This window comes from Diceros bicornis (assembly GCF_020826845.1).
Source record: "Diceros bicornis minor isolate mBicDic1 chromosome 13 unlocalized genomic scaffold, mDicBic1.mat.cur SUPER_13_unloc_1, whole genome shotgun sequence".
In the NCBI taxonomy this organism is placed as follows: Eukaryota; Metazoa; Chordata; class Mammalia; order Perissodactyla; family Rhinocerotidae; genus Diceros; species Diceros bicornis.
Window position 1 is genome coordinate 16452600 of NW_026690866.1, and position 17931 is coordinate 16470530.

The window sequence follows — 17931 nt, forward strand, 5'->3', positions numbered from 1 at the left end:
TAAAGGAACTGGCGCACAGTAGATTGATAGTTAATTCTCCTGCCCTGTCTCTCTTCTAAGAAACATACAGCAATAATCTAAGAATAGAACCCGTGTATAAAGTAAACTTATGACAGAGTCAATGGCTCCTGAAGTAAGAGACATCATTGTTGAGTGCTTAACCTCAACTGCCTCCAAATACTGTTAACTCTCAATTAATTTTATGTGTTTTCTGTCTTCCAGACATTTCACTGCCTACAAGGAAAGGAGAAGTGTGAAATTGAAATTAATTTCACCCTTGAATGGCCTAGCTGTAACAACAGGTGTTTTAAATCACCTAGTTTTTCAGGTTTTCTGCTTATTACTATATATTTTAACATGGTTCACAGTTGGAGAAAGTAAGAAAATCATTATAATTTTACACACACGAATATGTCTTGACTATTACAGCTGGACTCTTAATATATAGAGCAATGTTGTACATGTTTTGTGCTTGTTGATAGTACAGAATACTTTTGTCCAGGTTTTCTTTGGCATTATCATAAATAATGAAGAACTCAGTAATATAAGCCCAGGAGAAAAGGGTTTATAAAAATCTAACATACTATTCTAGTCATGCCTCAAAAAAAAAAAAAGCTATGAAAATAATGAGAGGATATTTTGAAGGCACTATTTTTCTTAATTATTTCCAACTTTATTTCCCTTTACCTCTTTTTAGTATTTCTCCGTCTTATTCGCTATTGGCTAAGCATCTCACAGTAATTAAATCACCCTCAGCTGACTCCACCATGCCTCTTCAAGTGCCCCAGCCTAATGTCTGTCTCACCTCTGACAAAAAGTAGCTGGGAAAACCTGTTTTGTGGCACTATTCTTAAAAATATCTTTACTCTTGGGCTGGCCCTGTGGCTTAGAGGTTAAGTGTGTGCACTCTGCTGCTGGCGGCCCGGGTTTTGATCCCAGGAGCACACTGACATGCTGGTTCTCTGGCCATGCTGACACCGCATCCCAAATACAGCAACTAGAAGGATGTGCAACTATGACATACAATTATCTAGTGGGGCTTTGCGGGAAAAATAAATAAATAAATAAAATTATAAAAAAAAGAATATCTTTACTCTTACAATAATAGCTATATTTTTGAAAGGCACCAGTGGATTACAAAATAAAGTACTTGACCAATGTTGTATCTTCACTTTCCCTCCAGGGGGAACACAACTTTCGTGAGTAATGCAGGGTTGCTGTTTTATTGTTCTCTCCTTTCAAGACATTTTATTACTTGTAAAACATAATAGAATTAATAGTGATAAATGAGTAACAATATAAACTTACAAACTGCAAAAAGATACTATTTTAGTGTCATAACTTTATGTACTGTAACAAACAGTAATATTTTCATAGTGTAATATCTTGATTGATCATAAATTTTTTCCTGGCTCATTTTTATGCTAATTCATTTATTAGATTACCAAATTTATACTTTTATGATATTTATTTTCAATCAATATAATTGAAGGGACATCAGTTGTTCTTGGTAAGTGAAAGTTCAGAAAAATTTTGATAATGTATAAGTTTGAGAAGGATCTTTCTGTTTTTTAAAAGAGAAGTCAGGCCTGGCCCTGTGGCTTAGTGGTTAACTGCACACGCTCTGCTGCTGGAGGTCCAGGTTTGGATGCCGGGCACGCACCGATGCACCACTTCTCCGGCCATGCTGAAGCCGTGTCCCACATACATCAAGGATGTGCAGCTACGACATACAGCTATCTACTGGAGCTTTGGGGGAAAAATAAATAAATAAAATTATAAAAAATATAAAAGAGATGTCATTTAATATTTGGAAAAGTTCTCAAAAATCATCAAATTCTTTAATTTTATAGAAAGGAATACTACATTCCAGAGAGCCTAAGTACACTGTCACACACTAACCAGAAACAGACCTGGGCCTAGAACTCAAGTCTGAGTCACCTGACTTCTACTGGACCACACTCAAGGGAGCACACTCTCTTCTTACTGGTAATTTCTAATACTATTTTCAAAAACACAGTTGAGAGAAATTGTAGATAAATAAAACATGATTTTATATAAAAAAGTAGCAATTGCCACCCACAATTTCTATTCCATATGAGTGTTTCCTTTCTTGTAGGTTTCTTGTTTTTAATACCAAGTCCATTTTGGTAACAAGAAAAAAGACATAATGTTTACTTTCTTTAGTAACATAAAAAAAGCTTCTGTGGAAATTAAAAAGACACTAACTAATGTCTCGTCTACTAAAGCAACTTAGGAATATTATTTGATTTTGGGAAAGCTCTGAGAGATTTTTTTAAAAATCATATCCACGTGACTATTAGTCCAGCCAGGCACATCTCCACACGACATCGCCTAGAGTGTGCAGTTTTTTGCTGGATCCAGCTATTGTCAGGCCCAATGTTCTGGCTGAGTAGAGAATGATGCTGCTTCTGAAAAGCATGTACTCAGTTCCACTTCAAGGCTGATTGATGGAGACACTAGGAAAGAGAAAGATGAAAATATTACCCTAATCAATGATATAAAATACAAGATACGAACATCCGTTAAAAGAACTCTCTACGAAATTGATCAATTCTACTATCACTACGCTGGGCTATTTCCTATCAGTAATTTGACACATAAACAAATAGAATAGTGTATTTAATGATATCAATTCTTTTAGTTGTGTGCTTTTCCCTTTAAAACTACATATGCTTATATGTGTTTGCTTTATTTTCAGGTGGTGTCACCGTGTCAAGGCCTCGTGGGCAGGTGGGGCCTTCACTGAGGACCCCCAACCCCCCCATAGGCCCGGTGGCTGTGCATGTGCCCTTGGCCTCATGGGTTAAACCCAAGGCCGCAGGGCTCCCATAGTGGCCAGAGAAAGAAGGGCCCATGAGAGAGGTATGTGAGGGGTGCAGACCATGCCAACTTCCTCTTCTCATGTCCCTGAGAGAGAGAGGCAGAGAGAGAGAGAGAGTGAGAGAGCAAGAGAGATCCCTGACCTCTGCATTGCTGCCTCCACCGCTGGTGCCATGTCACACACCATCCCCCTTCCCCCAGCATCCCCATGCCACCCCGGGGAAGGCACCACCACTGCGAGGCCTGTTCCTGGTCACCTCCCTGCTGTCCCTTCAGGACCAGAGCCCAGTGCAGGAGAGTTGGTTCAGACAAACATTTACATGTCCCTCTCCATGAGAATTGTCTTCTGCCAGTCTCACATCCCAAACCCCACCCCCAACATCCTCCTTTATCTTATCTGAAGATAGTATTTAAGAGGAGCATCTCTGTCATTCTTTTGAGAGACTCCATTTGTCATGTGTCTCCCATGTATACATGTTATGAACCCAATTTAATCAGGCACGCATTCTTTTACTTGCCTATTTGCATCAGGAACATAATTACTAGCTAGAGAATTAATTAGAGAATATTCATGGTGAATGAAAGATGTCATTTCTAATAACATAATGGAATTCCTTGAGGCTTTATTCTTGGGACATGTGTAGGATTAAGTCAGGACACACTGTGAGAGTGATAAATAAGTTCTATATATTTTTCTTCTTCAAGACCTTGGATTTTAGCCACACTTCATACCCATTTACTTTGCAACAATGAAAAACAATTAAACAATGACCTTGAATATTTTGCTCTCAGATTCATTAGTCTTTAAAGTATTAATTGAACAATTTAAATCTAGATGAGTGAAAGACTATGGAGACTTCTAGAATGTTACATTAGGTCCTTTAGAAGTGAATTGTTTTTATAAAACATTTCAATCCCTTCTTATACCTTGACAATAATGTTACTCTGAATCTGTTTTAAAGAGGATAATGGCAGATTTACTTTAATTTGCACCTTTTTTTAAGTACATTTACCTAATATTTCTCAGTCTCTTGAAAACTTTTATCTTTAGCTCAACCTTCATTTAAATCACCAGACCTATTTGATGAAGGCGACATGAACATTTACTCTAAAACTCCTCAGAAAATTACTAATTTAATCTGTACTTTGGACGATCCATTTTAAAACTCAGACTGGAAGATACAATCTGAAGTTAATTGTTCTTCCCAAATGCTTTCTTTAACTCAATTAGCAATACTTTCAAAGTTTTAATGAAAATGTGGCCAATTTGGTGAAATGCAAGTGACTTTTTTGTTTTTGCATGCCAATGAGATTAAGAAAATAAGTATTTTAATTATTGTTATTGATTTTAAAAATCAGAGATGAAGAAAACAAACTTCTTTGTCCAAAGACATTTCTGCAAATGAAATTGTCTGAAAAACTGACAGCTAGCCCCGTTTTAACCATTAAACCATAAGAAATGTAATACCATGGGCAAACACTTGAGCATTGTCACCTGCAGGAGTCCCCAGCGTTGTTGCCGCATCAGGTCCATGGCTCAGGGGAAGGAGCCAGTGGAGGAGAGTCAGCTGTGCCCTCAGCATCCTTCCTTCCTTGGTCAGAACCCGGTCCCAGCTGCTCCCTGTCTCATCTTCTGGGGAAGCAGAGAATTATTCTGGAGACACAACACATTGGGTGTTAAGGATGTCATTGTTCTTTTATAAACAGATGTTAGATCATGTAATGGGCTTCTCAGGACAGGAAAAGCCACCTCAAGGGAAGCAGAACCTCTCCAGGAGCTGAAGGTCATCCATGGAGAGCAGAGTCAAGGGCTGCACGGCGTCAGCCTGCTCCTGCTCTCCATCTCATGGACACCTCGGTCCCCAATCCCTGACACCCCTCCCAGTGCCCCCCCTCAAGTGTTCCTATTGTATCCTCAGAGTCCCGCGCAAGCGCAGGACCAGTGCTCAGAGTGGCAGAGGGGCCGGTGAGCTGGAAATCCCTGGGGCGCATGCACTGGGGGCGGAGTCCCTGATGCGGAAGTGGTGGCCACTGGAGTTTGTGTGGGGGGGGCTCGGGAAGTTTCTGGATCCTTCCTCCAGGATTTTCAGCATGGGGAGCTCTCCTTTCTGCAGTGTGGAGGAGCACTGGGCAGGAGCAGCGCTGAGGTAGGCGGTGGGCAGCGGGCTCGGCGTGGAGACCTCCGCCACATATGGCGGGATTGCGGTGTCCGGGGCGGCGGATGGGGTCGGGGGCTGGGGCTGCTGGCGGGCTGCTCCAGGCGGGGGAGCCCAACCTCTGTCCCTTGGAGGAGCAGAAGAGGGCCGCTTGGCCAGCCTGTCCCTGTGCCTTGGCGGGACCCCACCTCAGCGGGGCCTCACCTTGACGGGGCCTCCTGCCCACCCACCCGAGGTGCAGGGGGCGGCAGGGAGTCGTCTGCCCTGTGCGCCCGACCTTGAGTTCGCATCCCCAGGGACCTCGTCTAGGCCAGGTCACGACATCTCTGGGTGAAAGCTTTCCTTCGGAAGAGGGCCTGTGGTCAGCGCTCCTCTGCCTGACTCCGCTCAGGCTATTGGGCTCCTCATTGCCTTCATTAAACAAATGAATGGTTCCTACATCCTTGGGACCACCTTAATAGAAAAGCCTGATCGCATTCATGGTTTCTGATAATTGACTCTATATTTGCAAGGTGATCTTTGAAGCCTGTGAATTGTTGTAGACTGCATTTAATGAAAGGAGCTTTAAACAATCTTTGGTGCAAATTGTGTAGCTTCCTAATACTAACTCACCTTCTGTTAACATAGACTGATGACTGATCAATTGATGATTGACATAATGTGTATGGAATTTTGGTTTCAGTTGAAAAGATTTCTTGGAAGTCGGTGCAAAAATTAAAATTGGATAAAAGGGAGGATTTTGGAAGTTGTATGTAGTGTCTGTTTTGTCTCCGTACTCATTTAGAATTGTAAGAATTTAGATTTGGAAAGCCCATAGAACAAGAAGTTTGAAATTTTGATTTGACTGACAATGGGCAAAGTCAAAAGGTCAAATATGGTAGGATTTCATTTATATAATATTCTAGAAAAGATAAACCATAGGGAAAGATAAAAGATGGTTAGTTGTCATTAGTTTTCATATTTAGTTAATCATTTAGTTTAATAGTTTAATCATTACTTTTAATATTTCTTATTAAAAAATACATTTTACTGATAGCATCCTAATTATGCTTTTGGATGATACCAGAAGGTAATAACCTATTAAATTCTGCAGTAGGAAGAAATGACATGTTGGTTATTGGTGTCTTTGAAGTGTAAGTATTGGCGGTAATGAAACTTTTAAATGAGCTTTTTTGGATTCTGAACTACTGATTTTTTTACTAGATCCTGTTGGACGTGGCATGTTACAAGTTTCAAAAGGCTCTTTAAATTATTGTAGCAGGCTGAAGCTATTAAAATATAATGTAAGCTCTTTATAGATGAAACAGGCAAAAATACAAAAAGCCATTCATCAATTTATCTTTGTTAAAATATCAAGTAACTCTTACCATACACATGAATGACTTTTGGCTGGATAGACCTGAACTTGACAAGATGGACACATTGGTATGGGGAACCTCTTTTGGAATGTTAAAATGGGAGAGGATATATAAATTTTACCTGAGGATGACCCAAGTCGATATGGCAGGTTTAGTTGCTTTTACACTCTTTCTGAGTTATGATCTTGATTAAAAACCTGGTCATAGACATTCCAAGACATTTGGACCATTTTATGTATCAATATATTGAGATGTCTTATTTCTCTGATACTTTCTGATTTCACGGTGTCTGGGAAAAACAGTTTCTCAACATAGGTACTTTGGAATATAATTTTTGATTGTTGACTTATTGAATCATAGAATTGTTGAGTTGGAAATAATTTTAGTGTTTTAGAGCCTAACCTCTTCAATTTCCAGGAAATGGAAAGTGAGGTTTCTTGAGTTAAGTCGTCCACAATCGGACTGCTACTTTAGTGGCAGAGTTGGAACTAAATGCTCAGATGCTTGTCTCCAGATTCCTAGTACAGTGCTCTCTGTGCTACATACTGTTAAGTAGACAAATCAATGAGTTACCTTCTCATATCATATACATAGCCAGCAGGGTCGATTATTTCCCATATGCATTTCTTTCCTTTCTTTTTTAAATAACTGCTAACCACAATTAATTTATCCCCCTGTCATGTTTAATGACTATCCTTCTGTGTGTCTCCTCTAGCACACGTGTGGACTCCCTAGAATGGACACCTGCCTGTGAGTGGATTGTTGGGCCAGAGGCTGATGTGCATCTGCATCTTGACTAGCTGCATCCAAATCATCCTCTGAAGTTTTAACAATTTCCATTCCCTCCAACAGCGTTTGAGTCATCCTTGCCCTGGCAATTGTCAGATTGGCATTGTCAGATTTTTAAATTTTTGCCAATCTGATGGGTGAGAAATGAAGTATTTGTTTTCCTCTTTGTACAACTGTTTTGACAAATGCATAGAGCTGTGCAACTACCAAAATTGAGATACAGAACAGTTCCAGCACCCAGAACTCCCTTGAGCTGCTCTTTTGTAGACAACTCTTCCCCCAACCTTAACCCCTGGTGGCTAATGATCTGTTGTCTTTCTCTATGGTTTGTCTTTTCTGGAATATCATATAAATGGAATCCTACAGTATTTGGCCTTTTGAGTCTGGATTCTTTCATTTAGCATGATACGTTTATTTGAGTGTTCATCCATGTTGTTGACTGTATCAGCAGTTCCTTCTGTTTTATTGCTGAATGTAGTATCCGTTGTATGAATTTACCACAGTTTATCCATCCACCAGTTGAAGGACATGTGAGTTATTTTCAATTTTGTCTTTTTTGACTATGAATAAAGCTGCTATAAATCTTTACGATTTGAGAAGACAAGCAAGTTTTTGTATGGATATGTCTTCTTCTCCTGGGTAAGCACATAGAAGTGGAATTGCTGGGTCATATGGTATGTGCATGTTTAACTTTATTTTAAAAACTCTTTGTGGTAGCAAAGTCATGGCCCACAAAGATGTCCTAATCCCTGAACCTGGGAATACATTAGTTTACTTAGCAAAGGTGAATTAAATTTGCAGACGGAATTAAGGTTGCTGATCAACTGACTTTAAAATAGGGAGATTATCCTGGATTATCCAGGTGGGCCCAGTGCATCACAAAGGCCCTTAAAAGGGAAAAGGAAGCCGTAGAGTAGAGAAAAAGATAGAACAAGGGAAGCAGGGCCAGAGAGATGCCGAGTTCTTGGTTTTGAGGGTAGAGGAGGGGGGCCATAGGGTAAGGAATGTGGTGGTCTCTAGAAGCTTGAAAAATCTAGGAAATGGATTAAGCTTTAAAGTCCCCCAAAAAGAACCTAGCTCTGCCAACACCTTGATTATAGCCCAAAGAGACCCGTGTCAGACTGCTAACCTACAGAACTGTAAAACAATAAATCTGAGTTGATTTAAGCCATGAAACTTGTGCTAATTTGTTACAGCAGCATAATAAACTCCACTTTAAAACTGTTTTCCAAAGAGGCTGAACCACTTTGTGTTCCCACCAGCAATGTAGTTGTGTTCCAGTTACTTTCCATCCTCATTAACACTTGGTATGGTCAACCTCTTTAATTCTAGTCATTCCAATATGCACATAGCAGGATCTCAGGGTGTTTTTTTTTTTTAAAGATTTTATTTATTTATTTTTCCCCCAAAGCCCCAGTACATAGTTGTCTGTCTTAGCTGCACATCCTTCTAGTTGCTGTATGTGGGACGTGGCCTCAGCATGGCTAGAGGAGTGGTGCCTCGATGCGCACCCGGGATCCGAACCCAGGCTGCTGGCAGCGGAGCGCATGCACTTAACCGCTAAGCCACGGGGCTGGCCCTCACTGTGGTTTTTGTGTGGCTTTTTCTCATGATTAACGACCTTGATCATCTTTTCATGTGCTTATTTGCCATCTGAGTATCTTCTTTGGTGAAGTGTCCAAATCTGTGACCATTTTAAAATTGGATTTTCTAATTGCCGAGTTTTGAGAGTTCTTTATAGTCCTGTCAGATATGTGATTTGCAAAGGTCTTCTCCCAGTCTGTGGTTTGCCTTCTCCAGCCTCCCACGTGTGTCTTCGTAACGTCTATGTAACATAACTCGAGAGGTTTCACATGACCTTATTTTCCTTCATTGGGAAACAGAGTGAAGTTGGAGCACCTGAGTCCAATCAGACCTTGATCAGAGTTGGGTCTGGGTCTCAGTTTTAGTAAACCCAAGCCTTCCACTTTCCCCCATTCCTGTTTGTGGTGCTCCCCTCTCCCGCACAGGGGTCTGGTCCTAAGTCTGGTAGGTCTCTGTCTCCTTAGGTTTGGGAGCCCACAGAAAATTTAGCTACGCCCGTCAGACATCTCAGCGTAGCTCTCCAGCCTCCTACCTTACATTGTTCACAATATGCCAAATTCCCAAAAGGTCACACTAGCAGTATGTTTGACTTAGGCCACTTCCACCACTTCTGGAGTTTTCGCTTTGCATTGTGGAAGCTTTTGGCCTATTTCCCCAGATTCCTGTGTGGCACCAAAACTTAACACAGGTGCTGTCAGGAAGAGAAGTTGTGTGTCTGAGAGCCTTCAGGATTCCTCTGCCACACCAAACTAGAAGTTTGGCTAGTTTTTCTTTTCCCTAGCCGAGGCTCTGACTGAACAAGCCAGATCTTCGGCAAGCACCCAGAATCAGAATATGCCTGCAGGGGAAAGAAAGATAAAAATCCCTGCTCACATAAAAGAGTTTTCTTTCTGGAATTTTAGTTGGTTGGTTCAGAAGTTCTCTGATGCTCTAAAAATATATTTATAATTTATATGGCTTTGTCCAGTTTTGCAGCAAGACTGTTTTCCTGTCTTAGTCTCCTCTAAACCAGAAGTTCCCTTGTCATTAGCTTTTAACTCCATCAGTTATACCCTGTCAATATTATTATTGTTTGTTAAAGTCATGCTTTCAATGATTTATTCAGACGTTTACCCTTTTTTATCCTCACCATCCATTTTTACATCTTAGCATTTCTTCTTCTATCAATTTCTTATTAAAGTACATTCTTTTTCACTTTTTAAATTTTTTCCTTGAGGAAGATTAGCCCTGGGCTAACATCTTTTCCTATCTTCCTCTATTTTGCATGTGGGTCACCACCACGGCATGGCTGATGAGTGCTGTAGGTCCACACCTGAGATCCAAACCCATGAACCCAGGCAACCAAAGTGGTGCATGGTGAACTTAAACCACTACACCAGGCGGCTGGCCCCCTTAATGTACATTCCTTCAATGATCCTTAATGAGTATTTGTTGGTGGTAATACTCTTAGTAAATGTTTGCATAAAAATATCTTATTTCACCACAGTTCTTGAGATATGGTTTGACTGGTTATACACTGAAAGTGATCGTCTCTCTGTAGCCTGAAGAATTAATCCAACTCTCTCTTGCCTTCCATTGTTAAGAACCGTATCATGGGTCTAAATGTAAGTCTCCATAAGTGTTCTGTCCCTCTGCGGGGCTTTGAATATCTTCTTTTGTATTTGGTGTTCTTTGGTTTCCCTGGATGAATCTGACTCTAGATTTATTTTTTTAATTCTGCTTGAGATGTATTCAGCTGCCTGAAGCTACAGTAGAAGAACTTTATCAATTCTGGAAATTTCTGTTATTATGTCTGAATATTCCTTTAAATTATATATATATGTTTATATTTTTAATTCAAAAATATATACACATACTTATACACATTCAATATATATCCATTAAATATATATTTATATTATTTAACTCAATGTATTATATTATTCAATATAATGATTTATGTTATTCAAAAAAATACATATATTATTCCTATATATAGTTTCCGTTACTTGACCAAACTCAAGCCAGGCTCCTTTGAGCCCTCTTCTTCACTAGGCCTTGATCTTGGCCTATAATAACTACAGTCTCTCAGCACAAATGGTTTCACCCCACACACACACATTAAAGACTTAAACACTGACATAGTTTCTAACTGCTCAAATCTACATCCCTACGATGACCCCTGCCCCCTTATAGTGCCTGCCTGAGAAAGCTCAAAGCAGCCAAAAGAATTGACTGTTTGTTCTGGCCAACACTCGATCATTGGCCCCTGACATCACTTTCTTAGAGCATTTACCCAAAAGTGCTTACAACTGTGAATCTTTCCTCTGTCTTTTTGAGTTGTATATGTGTCTCCTATAACTGCATTTCTCAAGGTCCTGAGAGCCATTCCTTGAGAGGAGGACAGGGTGTGTGTCTCCCAGACTCTGTCAGAGGAGAGAAGTTAGACTTTGATCATTTCCAAATAGCAGACACAACTGGCCAGATCACACTGCACTGACCAACACTCTGTAGCTTTTCCCTCCCTGACTCTACTGAGCCCCTGCTCATCCCACTGCCTGCTCCCTCATTCTCCCTTTCAAATGCCCAGTCACCTCTGTACAAATCAAATTGAGTTCAGCCCTTTTCCCTCTTCCCTACTGCAGTGGTATATTACTGATTAAAATCTGTTTTGATCATTTTAACTAGATTCTGGCTTTGTGTATACTCTACATTTAACACACATCCTGATAATCTCATGCTTATGCATATATATGCATATACCAACACAACCATGGGCCTTCCAGGACCAGTTCAGCTGACCTCATCTTACCAACAGAGTAGTTCCACATTTTCTTTCAGGAACTGACACCCCTCGTCCAGTTCAGGCCAGTTGAGACCACCAACCCATCAACCGGGCCTGCGCAAATGCTTGATAAGTGACCTTTTGACATCGAGCTAAAAGTTCCATCCTCAGATCATGGTAACACTGCCAATTTGTGAACACACATCTGATGAAGAGCCACGGAGCTTGACTTTGCTTGCGCAGATCATCAATTACCTCACTACTCCTTACTTCCAATCATCTACCTCCACACATCAGACCACCCTGCCCTTCATCCCATAAATTGTAACCCAAGCCATGGATCAGGGAGACAGATCTGAGACAGAGACGTGCCCCCTGTCTCCTTGCAGATCAATCTCACAAAATAAAGCTACAATTCTTTCCCCAAAAGCTAATGCCACAATAATTACCTTTTTTAGTGTAGATTGGGCAAGAGAACCTCAATATTGTGCGGTAACATCAATACATATATATATATGCTTAATGGATGTTTTATCTTCTTTTTCTTTTTCTTTGCTGAGGAGGATTCACCCTGAGCTAATATCTGTTGCCAATCTTCTTCTTTTTCAAAGGAAGATTCACCCTGAGCTAACCTCTGTGCCAACCTTCCTCTATTTTGTATGTGGGTTGCCACCACAGCCTGGCCAATTGATGAGTGGTGTAGGTCCATGCCCAGGAACTGAACCTGGGCCACTGAAGTGGAGTTCTCTGAATTTAACCACTAGGCCATGGGTCTGGCCCATCTCTAATTGTTTTGAAGATGTTACTAGAGATGTAATTGAAGTTTCACTATGATCTCTGGATTTCCTTGCTGCTCTTTTAGTCCCTCACTTCAGTGTATGTGTTTCTTGCACCATCTTTCATGCTAGAGGAATCCCTCAAATATCTAGTGGTCCTTGGCTACCCATTCGTATTTCTGTGATGAGGAGGAAACAGCTGAGTATGATCTCTGTGGGCCAGATGGGGCCTGTGTCTGTCTGGACTCAGTGTTTCTTCAGGGGTGTAGAGTGTTGACATAAACAAGCAAACAATGTTGGTACCCACGCTGATCTCTAACAACATACTTATTCCACACATTCCCACAATGACAAACATCTTCTGAACACTTGGAAGTGTTGACAACACACACACACACACACATACACACTATTTGCAAATGACCAGCAGCATTCAGACTGTAAACTGCACCTGATAATGCACACTGATAATCAGAACATATACACAAACTGACACACATACAGACCACTCACTATCTCAGAGCCCACAGTGACTTGAACTCTAAACACACACAGACATCAACAAAACACACCTTCACATAGATGCTATAATAGCCATGCACCCTGTGACCATACAGAATTGCTGAACACACACACATCCACACAACAAGGAACGTGGCCGTGCACGTGTGGGCTTGATCAGGGGATTTTTCACACCTCAGCATCAACATGGACACCCCGGGGCGAGAGGGAGAGGCAGAGGGAACAGGGAGAACATGTGGGGAGCAGACAGGAGGCGCTTGCGTAAAGCAAATATGATACCTGCAAAGCTGGTTCCTAAATGACATATGACTCAAGGGTATGAGGAGCCAAGAGGATCTGAAATGGTACAAAGGAGGTGACTGATACTAACCCATCACAAGATATTGAAATGTAAGGGACAGTGATATTTTAAAAGGCACTGAGGAGAGTTCATCAAAGCTTAGATATAATTCCGGACAATGAGTGACATGGAATTCTGGCCAAAGAACAGCCATTATTGCTGTTAAAATTCCTATTTAAATGTTTCTTATAAAATTATACTCATTGAAAAATGACAAAATGTTCACTGGTTTAAAACATTTCAGGATAAAATTACTGCCAGTTCCACTTTTATTGAGTAGCTTTCCTTGGGCAGCTATAAAAGCTGGATAAAGCACACAGAACAGCTGCTTGAAGGGTCAGAGAACATCCCGTGCAGGCAGGACTTGGGGGTCTATAATCTCTGAGATGAGGGAAGCACAAGATTGTGAGCACCAGCTCCATGCAGCTTCTCCTCTAAGGCATTTGCTATTTCAACAGTGAGAGAAGAGAGTCTGAGTAGAAAGAGGAGGAAAAATGAAATGAAATTTGGTTCCAGCAAGTCCAGTAACTTCTGCTTCCAGTCAGAGGTGGTAAAGGCAGAGCAACAATTAAACATCGATTTAATAAATACAGTCACTTTGAAAACACCAAAGGGATGTGGAAGAAACAGGACTAGGTGAAATAAAATTTCAAAAAGGTAAGAGCCTGTTTAGGTGAAATTGCCAGACATACCCTCACCCGGGGTAATCTGGACTGTGGTAATCAGACTTATGTTAGCAGAAGACAATAGTAAGTATAATCTGTCATAATTGATCTATGTTAGCTTTTTAATATCACAAGCTTTGTTTCCCTGTTAAATTTTATTGCCTCCACTAGAAGACTCTGTGAAGGGAAGGACATTGTATTATTTGCCACGTGATCTCCAAAACATTCTTCAGTTGGGGCTGTATGACTACTATAAATATTTGTTAATTGTTGGTTTCATGAATGCTATGGACTGAATGTCTATGTAACCCAATTTCATACGTTAAAATCCTAATCCCTGAGGCGATGGTATTTGAAAGTGGGGCCTTTGGGAGTTAATTAAGTTAGGTGAGGCCATGAGTGTGAAGCCCCCATGATGGGATTAATGTCCTTATAAGGAGATGGAGGGCCAGAACTCTCTCTGCCAGATGAGGGTAGAGCAACAAGCTGTCCTTTTGCAAAACAGGATGACAGGTCTCACCAAAAACAAATCAGCTGGAACCTAGATCTTGAACATCCCAGTCTTGAGAACTATAAGGAATGCATTTCTGTTGTTAAAAGTGCCCAGTCTATGGACAGCCCAGTGGCGCAGTAGCTAAGTGTGTGTGCTCCACTTCGGCGGCCTGACGGTTTGCAGGGTCGGATCCCGGGTGCACATTGACGCACTGCTTGTCAAACCATGCTGCGGCAGCGTCCCATATAAAAAGTAGAGGATGATGGGCACAGATGTTAACCCAGGGCCAATCTTCCTCAGCAAAAATGAGGAGGATTGGCATCAGATCTTAGCTCAGGGCTGATCTTCCTCACACACACACACACACACACACACACACACACACAGACACACACACACAAACCCAAAAGTGTCCAGTCTAGGGGCCTGCCCCACCACCTAGTGGTTAAGTTTAGTGAGCTCCTCTCTGGTAGCCTGGGTTCGGTTCCTGGACACAGACCTACACCACTCATCAGCAGCAATGTTGTGGGGGTGACCAACATACAAAATAGAGGAAGACTGGCATGGATGTTAGCTCATGGTGACTCTTCCTCAGCAAAAATATAAATAAAGAGCCCAGTCTATGGTATTTTTGTTATAGCATCCCATACTGACTAGGACACTGAGTGTGTGAATAAGTTCATCTAGATCGATGATCCTTCTTCCACACGACACATTATTGCCAATGATTCCTAATTTGGTGTGAGTTAAATGTCCCTTAAGGATCATAAAGATGTTAGTGACCTTCTCCGTAGTTATGTACATATTGATACACATGAAAACGTTGCATCAAGTGCTTTATCGACGCCTTAGTCTCACACCTCATCCCATTAGCCTTCAATGAACCTCAGTGTTACAGCCAGTGCTTTGGTAAATAGAGGAAGGTCCCTGGACGGAAGAGGGGCTGGTGTCCACCGTGCAGCTCCTGTCTTCTGCCCAGCCAGCTCCAGCGCAGGGTCAATTTATAAGATGGGATTTCCTCCAGGCAGCTCTGTCTTTCTCCCAGCCTGTTCTCATATAAGATGATGTCACCAAGAGCAATGAGTGGAAATTGGAAGGGAAGAGCTACAGAAGGCATCTGCCAGGGGAAATTCTTTGTGGTTACATGATCTAGAATATGGACACCCGGCTGCTCTAAGGGGTCCTGAAAATGGAACCCTTCCCATGTCTGCAATATCCTTTCATGTCCTTTTTCCCCACCATCTCTCTGTTCTTGGTGGACAAATTCCTTTGGCAATGACAATAAAAGAATGAAAGTAGGGAATGGCCCATTTCCAGTCTCAGAATTCTGTGAAATTTTACTGCCTATCCCCATTCTCCCAGGACTGACACTCTTCTTATTCTTTTAAGATTAGATTACATTTTAATCTCCTTTAATCAGAGTTTTCTCTCATCCTTGTTATGTATATACATGTTCTAATACATAATATTGAAAACATTATTTTTGGCCCTACAATCTCCAGATTCACTCATAGTTATTTTCTGATGGATGCATGCCTTTGTATTTATGTTTATAACTCCATTAACTATAGAAATTGACTAAATGCTGAGTGGTAATGTACTAATACAGGAAAATGGCCCATTTTTATTCAACATAAAGTTGTATGTTTTCATCAAAACAAATACATGAATACTTAATTGTTCAGCAAAAACTTTTACTATGTACATGTAAGCAATCATAAATCTATTGGAGTTGGTTTACCTTGTCGATTATTCCTTGTTTCTGAATTGTCCCTTCAGCATTTCCATGAACATTTTGGAATCCTGCATCCTTATCCTACCATTTTAAATACTAGGTCATTGACAAAAGTCCACATGACTTATCCAGTTGTGTGCTAGTGAGTTCTTTGTAGGATGTCTTTCCGGGTACGTTTTCCAATGTGAACTCCAGCTGATGGCCTTGTGACACTGAAGTAAATACTGGGGTCTTCACATATCATGGGGCCAGTGGTGTGTGGTCCTTTACGGAGTCATATATAACCTAATACTTTTCATTCAATCAGTGTAAACAATGCTATGGAAAGTAGATTGGGGAGAATTAATAAAAGAAGATTGATTATGAACATGCTGTTAGGGAGAAAAATTGAACCTCTGGCTATAATGTTTTATGTTTATGCAATTAATCAGCCACCTTAACAAACCTCGTTCATAGGCAGGGCTATATACATATATATATTAGTTTAAGATTATATCATCCATCAGTTTGAATGTGCTTTTGTAAAGTATGCCTTGTTTCTCTTGCCCTTTCATACTGGGAGAAATACGAAATAGATAGAAAACGACTGGCTTACTCTGGTCATAACTCAGATCACGTAGGGCTTGAATCATTGAACAAATGAGCCATTAACAGCGGCTACACCACTGGGATTTCCTGATCTAACATCGGTTATACACCCTATTGTGGATATGGGCTCTAGAATAGGATTGTGCTGTTATCCTGAGGGTAATTTGTTCTGTTGATCAATATTTTGGATCAAGTGATAAAATATTTTGATTAGCTGGTCTAGATTTTAATCACTCGGTGGTTATCTTCTTCCCTGAGTTCACCCCAACCAAAATTCTTAGTCCATTTAAGTTTTGTTATCCTTTGATTTGGCTTACCTTTGTTTTTTTTTTTAATTAATTGACTCTCCATAGGGTCTTCTTGCCTGATTTTGTCATTCCCGCCTCTTCAGGGAAAGGTCAATTTCACTGTTTAAATGTAAGAGAAAGTAAAACCCTAGAGTGGCCGCTCATACAAGTTCTCATTTAGATAACAAATGATGATGTTGCCTTTGCAAGGTCTGGTCACCTCGGCTTTTATACCGTGTGACTGAGCAAGCAGTGCCTGTAACACCAGCAATGCCAGAGGAGATGCTTTTTCTAAACAGGTGTGGGCTGTGTTTGCTGATTTTCTTTTACTTTTTAAAGATTACTTTGAATGCCTACCTGTGTTGGATTAACAATTAATATAATAAATAATTATTGGGTTGAATTTATTTTATTGTTAACTTTTGGTGATTATGTGTTCTGATATAAGATTATGCAAGGAGAAACAACTCTTATTCCTCATAGTAACAGTACTACTTCTATGAATTAATAGATTAATGCAGTATTACATTAGGAGTTAGTTTCTGTGATTGGATTAAGTATATTGTCGAACCTGAAGGCTTTCTTAATTGGTGGATGAATTTAGGACAACGAGGGTACTGTTTGGACTCCCTCTCTAAGGAAGGTTGTATCCTGTATCTAAAAGGCTGTACCTCGTTAGGGCTGGGTCTGGAGGAGGCAGGAGGCTGGACAAGTGTGGAGCTGGCTCTGGCCCAGACGGATGAGCAAGAGACACAGGGCACCTGCTGCCACACACAGCGGCAGCAGACATCACTCATCAGTCATGACACGCTTGGCTGCAGAGCCAAGAGAGACCCCAGTCCTCAACAAGGTGCAGTCCGAAGCCACTCCCGGGCAGAGCAGGGGACTGGGATGAACCCATTTGCAGTCCCTGTTCCCCTAAGACGTGCTGCAGGCCTCCTCTCCCTACTTACTTCAGCAGCTCCTCACTGTCCTCGGGACTCAGGCCTTCAAGGCCCGCCAGCAGGCTGCTCCAGCACTTCTCCCTCCT